The sequence below is a fragment of the Heterodontus francisci genome, chromosome 5 (assembly GCF_036365525.1).
Source record: "Heterodontus francisci isolate sHetFra1 chromosome 5, sHetFra1.hap1, whole genome shotgun sequence".
In the NCBI taxonomy this organism is placed as follows: Eukaryota; Metazoa; Chordata; class Chondrichthyes; order Heterodontiformes; family Heterodontidae; genus Heterodontus; species Heterodontus francisci.
Window position 1 is genome coordinate 205,112,426 of NC_090375.1, and position 14,804 is coordinate 205,127,229.

The following is a 14,804-nucleotide window of genomic DNA, read 5'->3' on the forward strand; positions in this document are numbered from 1 at the left end:
CCCACCCACTCAATACTACAAGCCCTGTCCCTCACTGACTCCAATTGGTTGGAGGATCAACTGCTCGCTCGGTCCTTAAGCCCCACTCATGTGTCCTATTAGTCTAGAGCTCCCTTCAATCACATGAGCTGGATTTTCTGTAGGAGGCGGGGCTCTTGGTGCTGAGCTGAAATAGGCAGGAGAACCCCACCTCAGCTTTCTTTGTCCCACCCCCACCCCCACCGCCCCCGCACCTCAAGAGTGACCTTCCTGTCTTTTTGCATCTAGGTTACACGAGCCAGAATCTCCTACCCTTTAAAAATGGGATTCCTGCCTCTGAGAGGTGCCCGCCAATCACAGACTGGAAGCTCAGCAGTTTTGGCAGCACCACTAGGAGCAGTGGCCACTGTCGGTACTGCAGAGGTCTTGGATCCAGGCCCAGCGCTGGAACCCCGGACCAGAGGTAGGTGAAGCAGGGTTGCCAGAGCCAACTCGGAAGGCGCCGGTGACAGGGTTGCGTGGGGGCGGTCATGCAGTCCAGGGTGAAGGGGATCCCAGGAGATAAAGTGGATCCTGGGGGATAAGGTGGTTCCCGGCGGGGGTCCACTGTGGACCCAAATTGCCGACGAAGGAGGGACCTTTCCCCCAAGCCCACAGGGAGAGCACTTCATTTTACAAAGCACCCATCCCACATAGTAAAGGCTTCCCTGCCGCTGGTAAGATCCCAGTGGTAGCGGGAAGAGGTCCTGAATTGGCTGCTTATAGGATGCCCACAACCTATGAACAAATAAAAATAAAATGAGACTCTGCGGGTATCCGAGGACCGGTCCAGAAACTAGGTTGCAGTCCAAGTACACCCGATATAAAGCAATGGATGGACCCTGTCCTCTGATACACTCACTAACACTCTCACATTCACTGCACTGTCCGGAAAAAGATCATGCCTGTTCCCAGCAGAAGGATCTGGTGGCCCCTGTATCCCTGAGTATGACCTCAAAGTCACAGAATCACAAATCGTTACAGTACAGAAGGAGGTCATTTGACCCATCGTGTCCGCACTGGCTCTCTGAAAGAGCAACTCTCTAATTTCCATCCCCCTGCCTTCTCCCCATAACCCTGCACATTTTTCCTTTTCATATAACTGTCTAATTCCCTTTTGAATACTTCAATTGAACCTGCCTCCACCACTTTCCCAGGCAATGTATTCCAAACCTTAACCACTCGCTGCGTGAAAAAGTATTTTCCCCATGTCATTTTTGTTTCTCTTACCAAATACTTACATTCTGTGCCCTCTCGTTCTCGACACTTTCACAAGTGGGAACAGTTTTTCTGTTTCTGCTCTGTCCAGACCCCTCATGATTTTGAATCCCTCCATCAAATCACCTCTTCGCCTTCTTTTCTCCAAAGAAAACAGTCCTAACTTCTCTAATCTATCTTCATACTGAAATTCCTCATCCCTGGTACCATTCTCATGAATCTTTTATGTACTGTCGCCAATGCCCTCAGGTCTTTCCTCAGTGCGGCGCCCAGAATTGGACACAATATTCCAGTTGAGGCCGGTCTAGTGTCTTATACAAGTTCAACATAACTTCCTTGCTCTTGTAGTCTCTGCCCCTATTAATAAAGCCCAGGATACTGTTGGCTTTATTAACCGCTCTCTCAACCTGTCCTGCCGCCTTTAATGATTTATGTCCATATGCATCCAGGTCTCTCTGCTCCTGCATCTCCTTTAAATTGTACCCTTTATTTTATATTATCTCTCCATGTTCATCCGACCAAAATGAATCACTTCACATTTCTCCGCATTGACCTTCATCTGCCACCTGTCTGCCCATTCCACCAATTTGTCTGTGTCATTTTGAAGTTCTACACTATCCTCCTCGCAGTTCAAAATGCTTCCAACTTTCGTATCATCTGCAAACTTTGAAATTGTGCCCTGTACATCAAGGTCTAGGTCATTAATATATATTAGGAAAAGCAAGGGTCCCAACACTGATTCCTGGGGAATTCCACTACAAACCGTCCTCCAGCCCAAAAAACATCCATTAACCACGACTCTTTGTTTCCTATCATTCAGCCAATTCTGTATCCATGCTGCTACCATCTCTTTTATTCCACGAGCTACAGGTTTGCTCACAAGTCTGATGTGTGGCAATGTATCAAATGCCTTTTGTAAGGCCATTTACACCACATCAATAGCATTGCCCTTATCAACCCTCTCTATTATCTCCTCAAAAACTCCAGCAAGTTAGTTAGACGTGATTTTCCCTTCAGAAATCCATGCTCTTTTTCTTAATTAACTCATATTTGTCCATGTGACTATTGATTTTGTCCCTAATTATATTTTCTAGAAGACTTCCCACCACTGAAGTTAAATTGACTGGCCTGTAGTTGCTGGACTTATATTTACACCCTGTTTTGAACAAGGGTGTGACGTTTGCAATTCTCCAGTTCTCTGGCACCACCACCACCCCCCCTCCCCAGTCTAAGGAAGACTGAAAAATTATGGTCAATGCCTCTGCCATTTTCACCTTCACTTCCTTCAGTATCGTTGGATGCATCTCATCAGGCCCTGGTGCTTTATTCACTTTCAGTACAGATAGTCTATCTAATACTTCCTCTTTATCAATTTTAAACCCCTTTAGTGTCTGATATGCCTCCTCTTTGAAGATTGCTTGGGTTGCATCGTCTTCCTTGGTTAAGACAGATGCAAAGTATTCATTTAGTGCCTCAGCTATGCCTTCTACATCCATGTGTAAATCCCCTTTCTGGACCCAGTCAGACCCACTCCTCCTTGTTTACACCCTTTTACTATATATATATATGCCTGTAGAAAATTTTGGGATTTCCTTTAATGCTAGCTGCCAGTCTCTTTTCATGCTCTCTCTTTGCTTCTCTTATTTACTTTTTCACTTCCCCTCTGGACCTTCTATATTCAACCTGGTTCTCAATAGTATTTTCTACCTGGCATCTGTTATAAGCACACTTTTTCTTCCTTATCTTAACCTCTGCCTCTTTTTGTCATCCAGCAAGCTCTGGATTTGTTTGTCCTACTTTTCCCATTTGAGGGGACATACATTGACTGTGCCCAAACTATCTCTTTTTTGAAGGTAGCACATTGTCCATCGACCAGTTTTCCTGCCAGCTTTTGACTCCAATCTATTCCTCCATCTCCATTCTTACCCCATTGATGTTAGCCTTCCCCCAGCTGATTATTCTTTACCCTGGATACAATGATCATTATCCCCTAAATACTCTCCGACAGATACTTGATCCACTTGGCCTACCTCATTCCCAAGAACAAAGTACACAGGCATGAGGACAGATTTGGCCCAAGTGGACTGAGCAGGAAGACTGAAAGGTAGGACAGTTGATGAACAGTGGCAGATGTTTAAGGAGATATTCAATTCCTCCCAACTAAAATATCATTCAGAGAGGAAGAAAGATTCTAAGAGGGAGAAAAAGCATCCGTGGCTAAGCAAGGAAGTTAAGGATAACATAAAGACCAACACTAAGGCATACCATATTGCAAAGGTGAGAGGCAGGCTGAAAGACTGGGAACCTTTTAAAGATCAACAAAGGGATTCTATAAAAGTAATAAAAAGAGCAAAGGTAAATCATGAAAGGAAACTAGTACAAAATATAAAAACGGATAGCAAAAGCTTCTATAAGTATATAAAAGGTAAGACGGTAGCTAAAGTGAATGTTGGTCCATTGGAGGATGAGACTGGGGAGTTAATAGAGGGGAACACAGAAACGGCAGAGACACTAAATCAGTATTTTGCCTCCGTTTTCACAGCGGAGGTCACTAGTACCATCCCAGTAGTAACAGGAAGTGCAGAGGTTATAGAGAGAGAGGAATTTAGAAAAATCATCATCACTAGGGAAAAGGTACTGAGCAAACTATTGGGATTGAAGACAGACAAGTCCCCGGGGCCTGATAGACTCCATCCTAGGGTCTCAAAGGAAGTGGCAGTGGAGGCAGTGGGTGGCACAGTGGCACAGTGGTGGGGCGGCACAGTGGCGCAGTGGTTAGCACCGCAGCCTCGCAGTTCCAGGGACCCGGGTTCGATTCTGGGTACTGCCTGTGTGGAGTTTGCAAGTTCTCCCTGTGACCACATGGGTTTTCGCCGGGTGCTCCGGTTTCCCCCCACAGCCAAAGACTTGCAGGTGATAGGTAAATTGGTCATTGTAAATTGCCCCTAGTGGAGGTGGGTAGGTGGTCGGGAATATGGAATTACTGTAGGGTTAGTATAAATGGGTGGTTGTTGGCCGGCACAGACTCGGTGGGTCGAAGGACCTGTATCTCTAAATAAATAAAAAGTAAATAAATAGTGGATCAAAGAACAGCATAGGAACAGGCCATTTGGCCCTCCAAGTCTGTGCTGATCTTGATGCATTGGTTATAATATTCCAAAATTCCCTGGATGCAGGGAAGGTTCCAGTGGATGGGAAAAAAAGCTAATAAAATGCCCTTATTCAAAAAGGGAGGGAGGCAGAAACCAGGAAACTATAGTTTAACATCTGTCATTGAGAAATTGTTAGAATGCATCATTAAGGAAGTAATAACAGGATATTTAGAAAGTCAAAACGCAATCCATCAGAGTCAGCATGGTTTTATGACGGGTAAATCGTGTTTAACTAATTTGCTAGAGTTCTTCAAAGCTGTAACACACAAAGTGGATAATGGGGATCCTGTAGATGTAGTATATCTGGACTTCCAGAAGGCATTTAATAAGGTGCTGCACAAATGGTTAATACACAAGGTAAGACCACATGGGGTTCGGGGCAATTTATTAGCTTGGATAGAGGATTGGCTAACCAACAGAAAACAGAGAGTCGGGAAAAATGGGTCTTTTTCTGGTTGGCAAGGTGTAACTAGTGGCATGTCACAGTGTTCGGTCCTTGGGCCCCAAATATTTACAATCTTTATTAATGACTTGGATGCAGGGATAGAAGGTACTAGAGCCAAATTTGCAGCTAACACTGAGATCAGTGGGTTTGTAAATTGCAATAAAGAAGTAAGAAATTTACAAATGAATATGGATAGGTTAGGTGAATGGGCCAAATATGGCAGATGGCGTTTAACATGGATCACATTACAAAGGAGGAGGTGTTGGAGGTTTGCAAGCGCATTAAGGTTGATAAATCCCCAGGTCCTGACCAGGTGTATCCTAGGATGCTTTGGGAAGCAAGGGAGGAGATTGCTGGGGCCCTGGCAGAGATTTTTGCATCATTGTTCACCACGGGTGAGGTACCGGAAGACTGGAGGATAGCTAATATTGTGCCTTTATTTCAGAAGGGCATCAGGGATAAGCCAGGGAACTACAGGCCGGCGAGCCTTACATCAGTGTTGGGAAAGTTATTGGAAGGGATTCTGAGAGGCAGGATTTATATGCACCTGGAAAGGCATGGTCTGATTAGGGGTAGTCAGCATGGCTTTACGTGTGGGAAATCATGTCTCACGAATTTGATTGAGTTTTTCGAGGAGGTGACCAAGAGGATTGGCGAGGGCAGGGCGATGGACGTTGTCTGCATGGACTTCAGCAAGGCCTTTGACAAGGTCCTGCATGGTAGGCTGGCCCGTAAGGTTCGAACACATGGGATCCAGGGTGAGCTAGCAAATTGGATGCAAAATTGGCTTGGGGATAGGAGGCAGAGGGTGGTAGTGCAGGGTTGTTTTTCAGATTGGAGGCCAGTGACCAGTGGTGTGCCGCAGGGATCGGTGCTGGGCCCTCTGTTGTTTGTCATATGTATTAATGACTTGGATGTGAATGTAAGGGGCATGATTAGTAAGTTTGAAGATGACACTAAAATTGGTGGTATAGTGGGCAGTGAAGAAGGTTGTATAAGGTTACAACAGGATATAGATCAACTATGAAAGTGGGCAAGGGATTGGCAAATGGAATTTAATGCAGACAAGTGTGAAGTGATGCACTTTGGGAAGTTAAACCAGGGCAGGACATATACGATGAATGGCAGGGCCCTGGGGCGTGTGCTTGGGGTGCAAGTACATAGTTCCCTGAAACTGGCAACACAGGTAGACAGGGTGGTGAAGAAGGCGTATGGCATGCTTGCCTTCATTGGCCGAGGCATTGAGTACAAGAGTTGGGACATCATGTTACAGTTGTACATAACGTTGGTTTGGCCGCATTTGGAGTACAGTATGCAGTTCTGGTCGCCGCACTGCAGGAAAGATGTGATTAAGCTAGAGAGGGTGCAGAAAAGATTCACAAGGATCTTAGTTTGTTCAGTTTGCTTACCCACTGTTTTTTTCAGGTTGTTTTTCTTCAGGTTTGCACTTGCTGATGTTCAATATTCAGTATATTCACACCTAATCTGTACTAATGCTTTGTCTTTCAACACACCATTAACATATTGTTTGCCTTTGCTCCGTGACCTTTTGGTCAGCTATGTGGCCTGGTCCAATCTGCACCTTCTCCTTTGTTATCTCTTGCCCAACCCCCACCTCACTTGTTTATAATCTGTGACTTTTCTAATATTTGTCAGTTCCGAAGAAGGGTCACTGACCCGAAACGTTAACTCTGCTTCTCTTTCCACAGATGCTGCCAGACCTGCTGAGTGAATTCAGCATTTCTTGTTTTTGTTTCACAAGGATGTTGCCTGGTTTGGAGGGCTTGAGTTGTAAAGAGAGATTGGATAGGCTGGGTCTGTTTTCCCTGGAGCGAAGGAGGCTGAGAGGGGACATGATAGAGGTATATAAAATTATGAGAGGCAAAGATAGGGTAGATAGCCAGAGTCTGCTTCCCATGGTATTGGTGACTAAAACTTTTTTTTTTCTTTGGCCTCCTTGTCTCGAGAGACAATGGGTAAGCGCCTGGAGGTGGTCAGTGGTGTGTGGAGCAGCGCCTGGAGTGGCTATAAAGGCCAATTCTAGAGTGACAGGCTCTTCCACAGGTGCTGCAGAGAAATTTGTTTGTCGGGGCTGTTACACAGTTGGCTGTCCCCTTGCGCTTTTGTCTTTTTTCCTGCCAACTGCTAAGTCTCTTTGACTCGCCACACTTTAGTCCCGCTAAACTCGAGGGCATAGATTTAAGATGAGAGGGAGGAGGTCTAAAGGGGATCCAAGGGGTAAATTTTTCACACAAAGAATAGTGGGTATCTGGAATGAGCTGCCTGAGGAGGTGGTGGAGGCAGGAACAGTAGCAACATTTAAGAGGCATCTGGACAGGTACTTGAATGAGCAAGGCATAGAGGGATATGGAATTAATGCAGGCAGGTGGGATTAGTATAGATAGTCATTATGGTCGGCATGGATGCGGTGGGCTGAAGGGTCTGTTTCTATGCTGCCCGACTCTATGACTCTATAACTCCCCAAGAGTCTTATAGATGTGCCCAAGACTGTTCTAGGTGTGCCCAAGAGTGTTCTTGTGTGCCCAAGAGTGTGCTAGTGGATGGCAAGAGAGTGATAGGTGCGTCCAAGAGAGTAATACAAAATTGTTCGAGGGGTTTCCAAGAGTGTGATAAAGGTGACCAAACATGTGCTAGGGGATGGCAAGTGTGTGTTGGCGTTTCCCAGTGTTTGCTAGTGTGCCCAAGCGTGGCCCAGCTTGCCAACATGTGTAATTGGTGTGTGCAAAGTGTCATAGGTGTGTCCAAGAATGTGTTAGGTCTACCCAGGTGTGTCATAGCGGTGCCCAAGGTTCTGGTAGAGGTACCTAAGTGTGTACTCGGTGTGCCCACACTGTACTTGGTCTGCCCAACAAGCGTGTACTAGCAGTACGCAGGAGAGCGCTTGGGTGCCCAGAGTGTGATAGGGCTGCCGAAGGGTGTTAAGGGGTGCCCAAGAGTGTAGTCGTGGATGGCAAGAGTTTGCTAGTGATGTCCAAGTGTGTACTGGGTTGCACAAAAATATGCTAGTGGGGCCTATTGTATGATAAAGGTGACAATGTGAAAACTCAGTTTGCCCAATTGTATGCTAGGGGATGGCAAGAGGGTGATAGAAGTGTCCAAGAGAGTGATGGTGTCCCCAAAGGTGTTTAAGGGGTGCTCAAGTGTGTGCCAGTTATGCCCAAGCATGTTCTAAGGATGCCCAAGTGAGTGATAGGTGTGCTCAAGTGACTCATTTGGGTGTTGAGTGTGTGATCGGTTTGGCCAAACATGTGCTAGGGGACGACAGGAGTGTGCCAGGTTATCCAAGTACGTGATAGGTGTGCCAAAGTGGGGACTAGCTTTGCCAAATGTGTACTTGTTGTGCGCAGAGTGTGATTGTTGTGCCCAAAACGTGCCATTGATGCCCAAGAGTGAACTAGGGTATGGCAGCTGTGTGCTACGGGTGCCCAAGAATATCATAGGGTTGCAGAAGTGTGTCCTAGGAGTGCCCAAGAGTGTGGTAGATGATAGCAAGTGTGTGCCAGGATCGACAGATACTGCTGGGGCTGCCCAAGCGTGTGATAGCTGTGTCCAAGAGAGTGATGAGTGCAAACAAGTGTTCTAGGGTTGTCCAGTGTATGCTAGAGGTGCCAAAGAGTGTGATCAGTGTGCCCAGAGTGTGAACGGAGTGCATAAGAGTGTGATAAGCGTGTCAAAGAGTGTCAAAGAGTGTTCTAAGTATGCCCAAGTGTATGCTAGGAGACATCAAGACCATGCTAAAGATGTCCAAAAGAGTTCTGGAGTGCCCAAAAGTGTCCTTCAGATGCCTAAGGGGGTGCTCGGAGCACCCAGTGCGTTTCAAGTGTGTGTGTTAAAAGTGAAGGCAAGTGTGTGCTACGAGTGTCCAGATTGTGCAAGGTTTGACAGGTGTGTCATAGGCATGCCCAAAAATGTAATAGGTGTGCCCAAGTGTATGATCGAGGTGCCCAAGATTGTACTAGGGGTGCTCAGTGTGTGATAGGTCTGCCCAGTGTGTGATAGAGGTTCCAAAGAGAGTGCTCAGTGTGCCCAGAGTGTGTTCAGTCTGTCCAAGAGTGTGCTCGAGAATGAAAAAATTGTGCTACAGGTGACCAAGGGTATAATGCTAGGAGTGAACAAGTGTTTACGAGGGATGCCCAAAAGCATGGTAGGGGTGGCCACGAGCCTGCTAGGCGAGCCCAAGTGTGTAATGGGGTGACCGACTGTGTGCTGAGGGTGAACAACTGCGTGACAGGGGTGCCCAGAGAGTGATTGGTGTGCCCAGAATGTCGTTGAGGTGCCCATGAGTATACTAGGGGTGTCCAGGGTATGGTAGAGGTGCCCATGGGTATATTAGGGTAGCTCATAGTGTACTAAGGGTGGCCATGTGTGTGATGGGGTGCCCAACTGTGTAAAGGTGGATGGCAATAGTGCGCTAGAGGTTGACAGGAGTGTGCCCGTGTGTCAAGTGCGTCCTTGGGGTTCCCTAGATTGGGCTAGGTTTGCCCAAATGTGTGCTTGGTATGGTCAAGAGTTTGCTCAGTGTGCCCAAGAGTGTTCTGGGATGCCTGACAGTGTACTGGGGGATGACAAATGTTTGATAGTGGTGTCCAAAAGTGTGCAGGTGTGCACAAGAGCCTGCAAGGGGTGCCCAACCAAGAGTGAAATATATGTTCAAAAGTGTGTAATAGGGGTACGCAGAGTATGATAGAGGTGAACAAGAATGTACTAGTGTAGTCCAGAGCGCATTGGTGTGCCCAGATGTGTACTAGGGGTGCCAGGAGTGTGATACGGGCACCGAAATATGTGCCAGATTGCCAGGAGTGTGCTCGGATGTCAAGAGTGTGCTAGTTGTGACAAACTGGGGGTTAGGATTGCCTAAATGTGTGTGTGTTGTACCCAATGTGTGCTCGGTGCGACCAAGAATGTGCCATGGGTTAGGGGATGGCAGCATGTGATACGGGTGCAGAGGTGTGTCCAAAGTGTGCCCAAAAACGCAAGAACACAGAAATAGGAGCAGAAGTGGACTGCATGGCCCTCGAGCCTGCTCCACCATTAAATATGATCATGGCTGATCTCGGGCTTCAATTCTACTTTCCTGCCCACTCTCCATATCCTTTGATTCCCGGCAAGACCAAAGATCTATCTATGGCAGCCTTAAATGTATTCAATGATGGAACATCCACAGCCCTCTGGGGTAGAGAATTCCAAAGACACACAACCTTTCATTTTTTTTTCATTTGGAGATACAGCACTGAAGCAGGCCCTTCAGCCCACCGAGTTTGTGCCAACCATCAACCACCCATTTATACTAATCCTACATTCATTCCACATCCCCACCTTCCTTATATTCCCCTACCTATATTAGGGGCAATTTATAATGGCCAATTTACCTATCAACCTGCGAGTCTTTGGCTGTGGGAGGAAACCGGAGCACCCAGAAAAAACCCACGCGGTCACAGGGAGAACTTGCAAACTCCGTACAGGCAGTACCCAGAAGTGAACCCAGGCTGCTGGAGCTGTGAGGCTGCGGTGCTAACCACTGTGCCACTGTGCTGCCCCTTTGAGTGAAGTAATTTCTCCTCATCTCAGTGCTGAATGTTTGACGCCTTACCCTGAGACGGTGTCCCGTGTTCTAGGGACCAATCGCTCAGCTTCAACCCTATCAAGCCCTTTCAGAATCTTGTATGCTCCAATTAGCTCGCCTCTCATTCTTCTAACCTCCAGAGAATATAGGCCCAAGAGTGCCGTAGGTGTGCCCAAGAGTGTGATAGGTGATGGCAAGTGTCTCCTTGGGGTGACTATGAGTGGTCTAGTTTGCTCAGATGTGTGCTTGTAATGCTCAGAGTGAGCTAGGTGTGACCGAGAAAGTGCTCGGTGTGCCCACGTGTTTGCTAGGGCTGCACAAGTATGAACTAATGGTGATCAAAAGTGTAATAGGGGTGCCTGGACTGTAAGAGGGGTGTCCAAGGGAGTGAAAGTGGTGCTCAAGACAGGGCTAGGGGAGGCAAGAGTGACTTACAGCATGGCAAGAGGGTGCTCGACGTACCCAAGCGTGTGCTTGGGGATGTAAATAGTGTGTGAGGAGAGCACAAGAGTGTGAAAGGGGATGGCTAGTTTGTGAAAGAGATGTCCAGGAGGGTGGTAGGTGTGCCCAAGAGTGTGATAGCAGTGCTCAAGATTGTGATAGGTGTGATTAAGAGTGAGTTAGGTGTGCCAGGTGTGTGCTAGTGATGGCAAGAATGTGCTAGGGTAGCCCGAGAAAGTGATAGAGGAGTCCACGTATGTACTAAGGGTATGAGCTGAAGTTGCTCCAGGGTGCGCTTGGGAAGCATGGACGGCAATAGGTGTGTCCAATAGGCTGCTAGGTTTGGCAAAAGTGTGTTAAGGGTTGACAAGAGAGGGCTAGAGGACGGAAAGCGTGTGCTCGAGGTGCCCAGGAGTATGTTAGGGGATGGCAAGCATGTTCCATGGGTGCTCAAGAATGTACAAGGTGATGGCAAGTGTATGGAACGGTGCCCAAGAATGTGATGGGGTGCCCAAGAGTGTGATATGTGTGCCAAAGTGTGTGCCAGGAGTACCCATGAGAGTAATAGGTGTGCCAAGAGTGTGCCAGGTGTGTGCAAGAGTGTGCCAGGAAAGCCTGAGAGTGTGGTAGTTGTGCCAAACAGTGTGATAGGAGATGGAAAGAAGGTGACAGGCGTGCCCAAGAGCATGAAAAGGGATGGCAAGTGTGTGCCAGAGTGCCCTCTAGTGCCAGGTGTGAGAACGTGCATTGTAGGGAAATCAAGAGTGTGCCAGGGTGCCCAAGTGTGAGATGGGGGTGTGCAAGAGCCTGATTGATGATGCCAGTAGCCTGGTAGGGGATGGCAGGAGTGTGATAGGTGTGCCAAAGGGCATGCTAGAGGTGACCAAGTGTGTTCTGGTGTGCCCAAGAACTTGCTAGATTGCAAGAGTGCTCTGTAGGTGATCAAGCGTGTTCTAAGGGAAGGCAAGGGAGCGCCAGTAGTGCCAAAATGTGTGCTTGAGGTGGCCAAGTGTGTGATAGGCCTAAGTGTGCCCAAGCCTGTGCTGTGAGATAGCAAGAGTGTGAACCGTGTGTCCAAAAGTGTGGTGCAGTGCCCAAATGTACTCTAGCAGGCCCACGTTTGTGCTTGAAATGCACAAGGGGGTGCTCAATGTTCCCAGTGAGCGTTAGGGGCGCTCAAGTGTGTGCTTGCTGAAGGAAACTGTGTAATAGGAGTACACAGATTGTGCTGGCGTTGTGTAAGTGTGTGCTAGGGTTGCCCAACATTGTACTAGGGGAGTTCAGAGAGTGCTTGAGGTGCCCAGGGCGTAATTGATGTGCTGAAGAGAATGATCGGTGTGCCCAGAGTGTGATAGGGATGTCCAAGAGTGTGCTCGAGAATCATGTGTGCTACGGGTGACCAAGAGTGTGATAGGAGTAAGCAAGTGTGTAATAGAAGTGCCCAAGAGTGTACTAAGTGTGCCCAATACTGTACGAGCGGTGTCCAAGAGTGTACTAGGTGATGGTACTAGGAGTGTCCAGAATGTTCGAGGGTTGCCCAAAAGTGCGGTGGGGTGCCCAAGAGTGTGATAGGTGTGCCCAGATTGTGATAATGGGGACAGATAATGTTCTGGGGTGCCCAAGAGTGTACTCGTGGATGGTAAGTGTGCTGAAATGCTAAGGTGCCAGGGGAGCCCAGTGTGTAATAGAGGTGCCAAAAAGTGTAATCAGTGTGCCCAGAGTGTGATAGGGCTGTCCAAGAGTGTGATAGAGAATGTCAAGCAAGTGCTTGGAGTGAGCAAGTGTGTGATAGGGGTACCCATGAGTATCCTAGGGGTGACCAAGTGTGTTCTAAATGTTCCCTATAGTGTGCGAGAGGATGCCCAGAGTGTGGTAGGTACATCTAACAGAATGCTGGGGTGCCCCAAGTGTATGCTAGAGGTGCCAAAGGGCATACTCTGTGTGCCCAGAGCGTGATAGGGGTGTGCAAGTGTGTACTAGGTGAAGGCAAGTGTGTGCTAGTTGTGCTCAAATTGTGACAGGGTTGTGTAATAGGGGTTCCCAAGAGTGTACTAGCGGTACGCATATTGTGCTAGGGCTATCGAGAGTGTACTAGAGAATGACAAGAGTGTTCGACAGGTGCCCAAGAGTGTAATAGTGGTTGACAAGTGTGTGCTCGCGTGTCCAAGTATCTTCTAGAGATGTCCAAGAGTGGTGTAGTCTGCCCAAATGTCTGCTTGGTGTGCCCAGAGTGTGTAGATGTGCCCAAGAAGGTGCTAGAGCTGCCCACGAGTGTGATAGAAATGCCAAGGGGTGTGATGGGGGCGACCAATAGTGCACTGGTTGTACCCAAGTGTGTACTAGTGGTGTCCAATTGCGCAGCAGTGGTGCCCAAGTGCGTATTAGTGTTGCCCAAGAGTGTGCTGGATGATGGCGAGTGGTTCTGGGAGTGCCCAGAATGTACTAGGGTTGACCAAGAGTGTATTAGGTGTGCCTAAGTGTGAGCTTGGTATGCACAGAGCCTGATGGGGGTGCTGAAGAGTGTTCTGAGGTGCCCAATTGTGTGAGGCGTGTCAAATAGAGTGACGGCCGGCCCACAAGTGATCTAGGAATGCATAAGTTTGTGCTAGAGGTGGTCAAGGGTATGCTCGCTGTGTCCAGAGTGTAATGGGGTGCCCAAGTGTGTGATAGGTGATGACAAGTGTGTGCTAAGAGTGCCCAGATGGTGTTAGGGTTGTTCAAAAGTGTAATAGGTGTGAACAAGAGTGTAATTGGGGTGTCCAAGACTATACTAAATGTGCCCAGAGTGTACTAGGGGTCCTAAAGCGCGTGATAGGTTTGCTCAGAGAGTGATAGGGATGGCCAAACTTGGGCCCTGGGAATGGCAGGAATGTGCTAGCGTGTCCAAGTGTGTGATGGTTGTGCCAAAGTGGGGCTTGTGTTGCCCAAATGTGTGCTTGCTGTGCCCAAAGAGTGACCGGTGTGCCCAAGAATGTGCCAGGTGAAGACAATTGTGTTCTAGGAGTGCCCAGATTGTGGTAGCGTGAGCAAATATGTACTAGGGGTGCCCAGAGTTTACTAGGGATACCCAGAGTTTGATAGATGTGTCAAAGAGTGTGGTCAGTGTGCCCTGGGTGTGATTGGGCTGTTAAAGAGTCTGCTAGGTGATGGCTAGTGAGTGCTCGGTGTATCTGGAATGTTCAGATTGGTGAGGACGAGGTCGAGTATGTTGTTCGCTCGTGTTGGTTCCCCCACCACCTGCCGCAGACCCAGTCTAGCAGCTATGTCCTTTAGGACTCGGCCAGCTCAGTCAGTAGTGGTGCTACCGAGCCACTCATGGTGATGGACACTGAAGTCCCCCACCCAGAGTACATTTTGTGCCCTTGCCACCCTCAGTGCTTCCTCCAAGTGCTGTTCAACATGGAGGAGTACTGAGTCATCAGCTGAGGGAGGGCGGTAGGTGGTAATCAGTAGGAGGTTACCTTGCCCATATTTGACCTGATGCCATGAGACTTCATGAGGTCCGGAGTCGATGTTGAGGACTCCCAGGGCAACTCCCTCCCTACTGTATACCACTGTGCCACCACCTCTGCTGGGTCTGTCCTGCCGGTGGGACAGGACATACCCAGGGATGGTGATGACAGTGTCTGGATCATTGTCTGTTAGGTATGATTCCGTGAGTATGACTACGTCAGGCTGTTGCTTGACTAGTCTGTGGGACAGCTCTCCCAACTTTGGCACAAGCCCCCAGATGTTAGTAAGGAGGACTTTGCAGGGTCGATAGGGCAGGGTTTGCCGTAGTCGTTTCCGGTGCCCAGGTCAATGCCGGGTGGTCCGTCCGGTTTCATTCCTTTTTATAGACTTTGTAGCGGTTAGTTACAACTGAGTGGCTTGCTAGGCCATTTCAGAGGGCATGTAAGAGTTAACCACATTGCTGTGGGCCTGGAGTCACATGTAGGCCAGATCA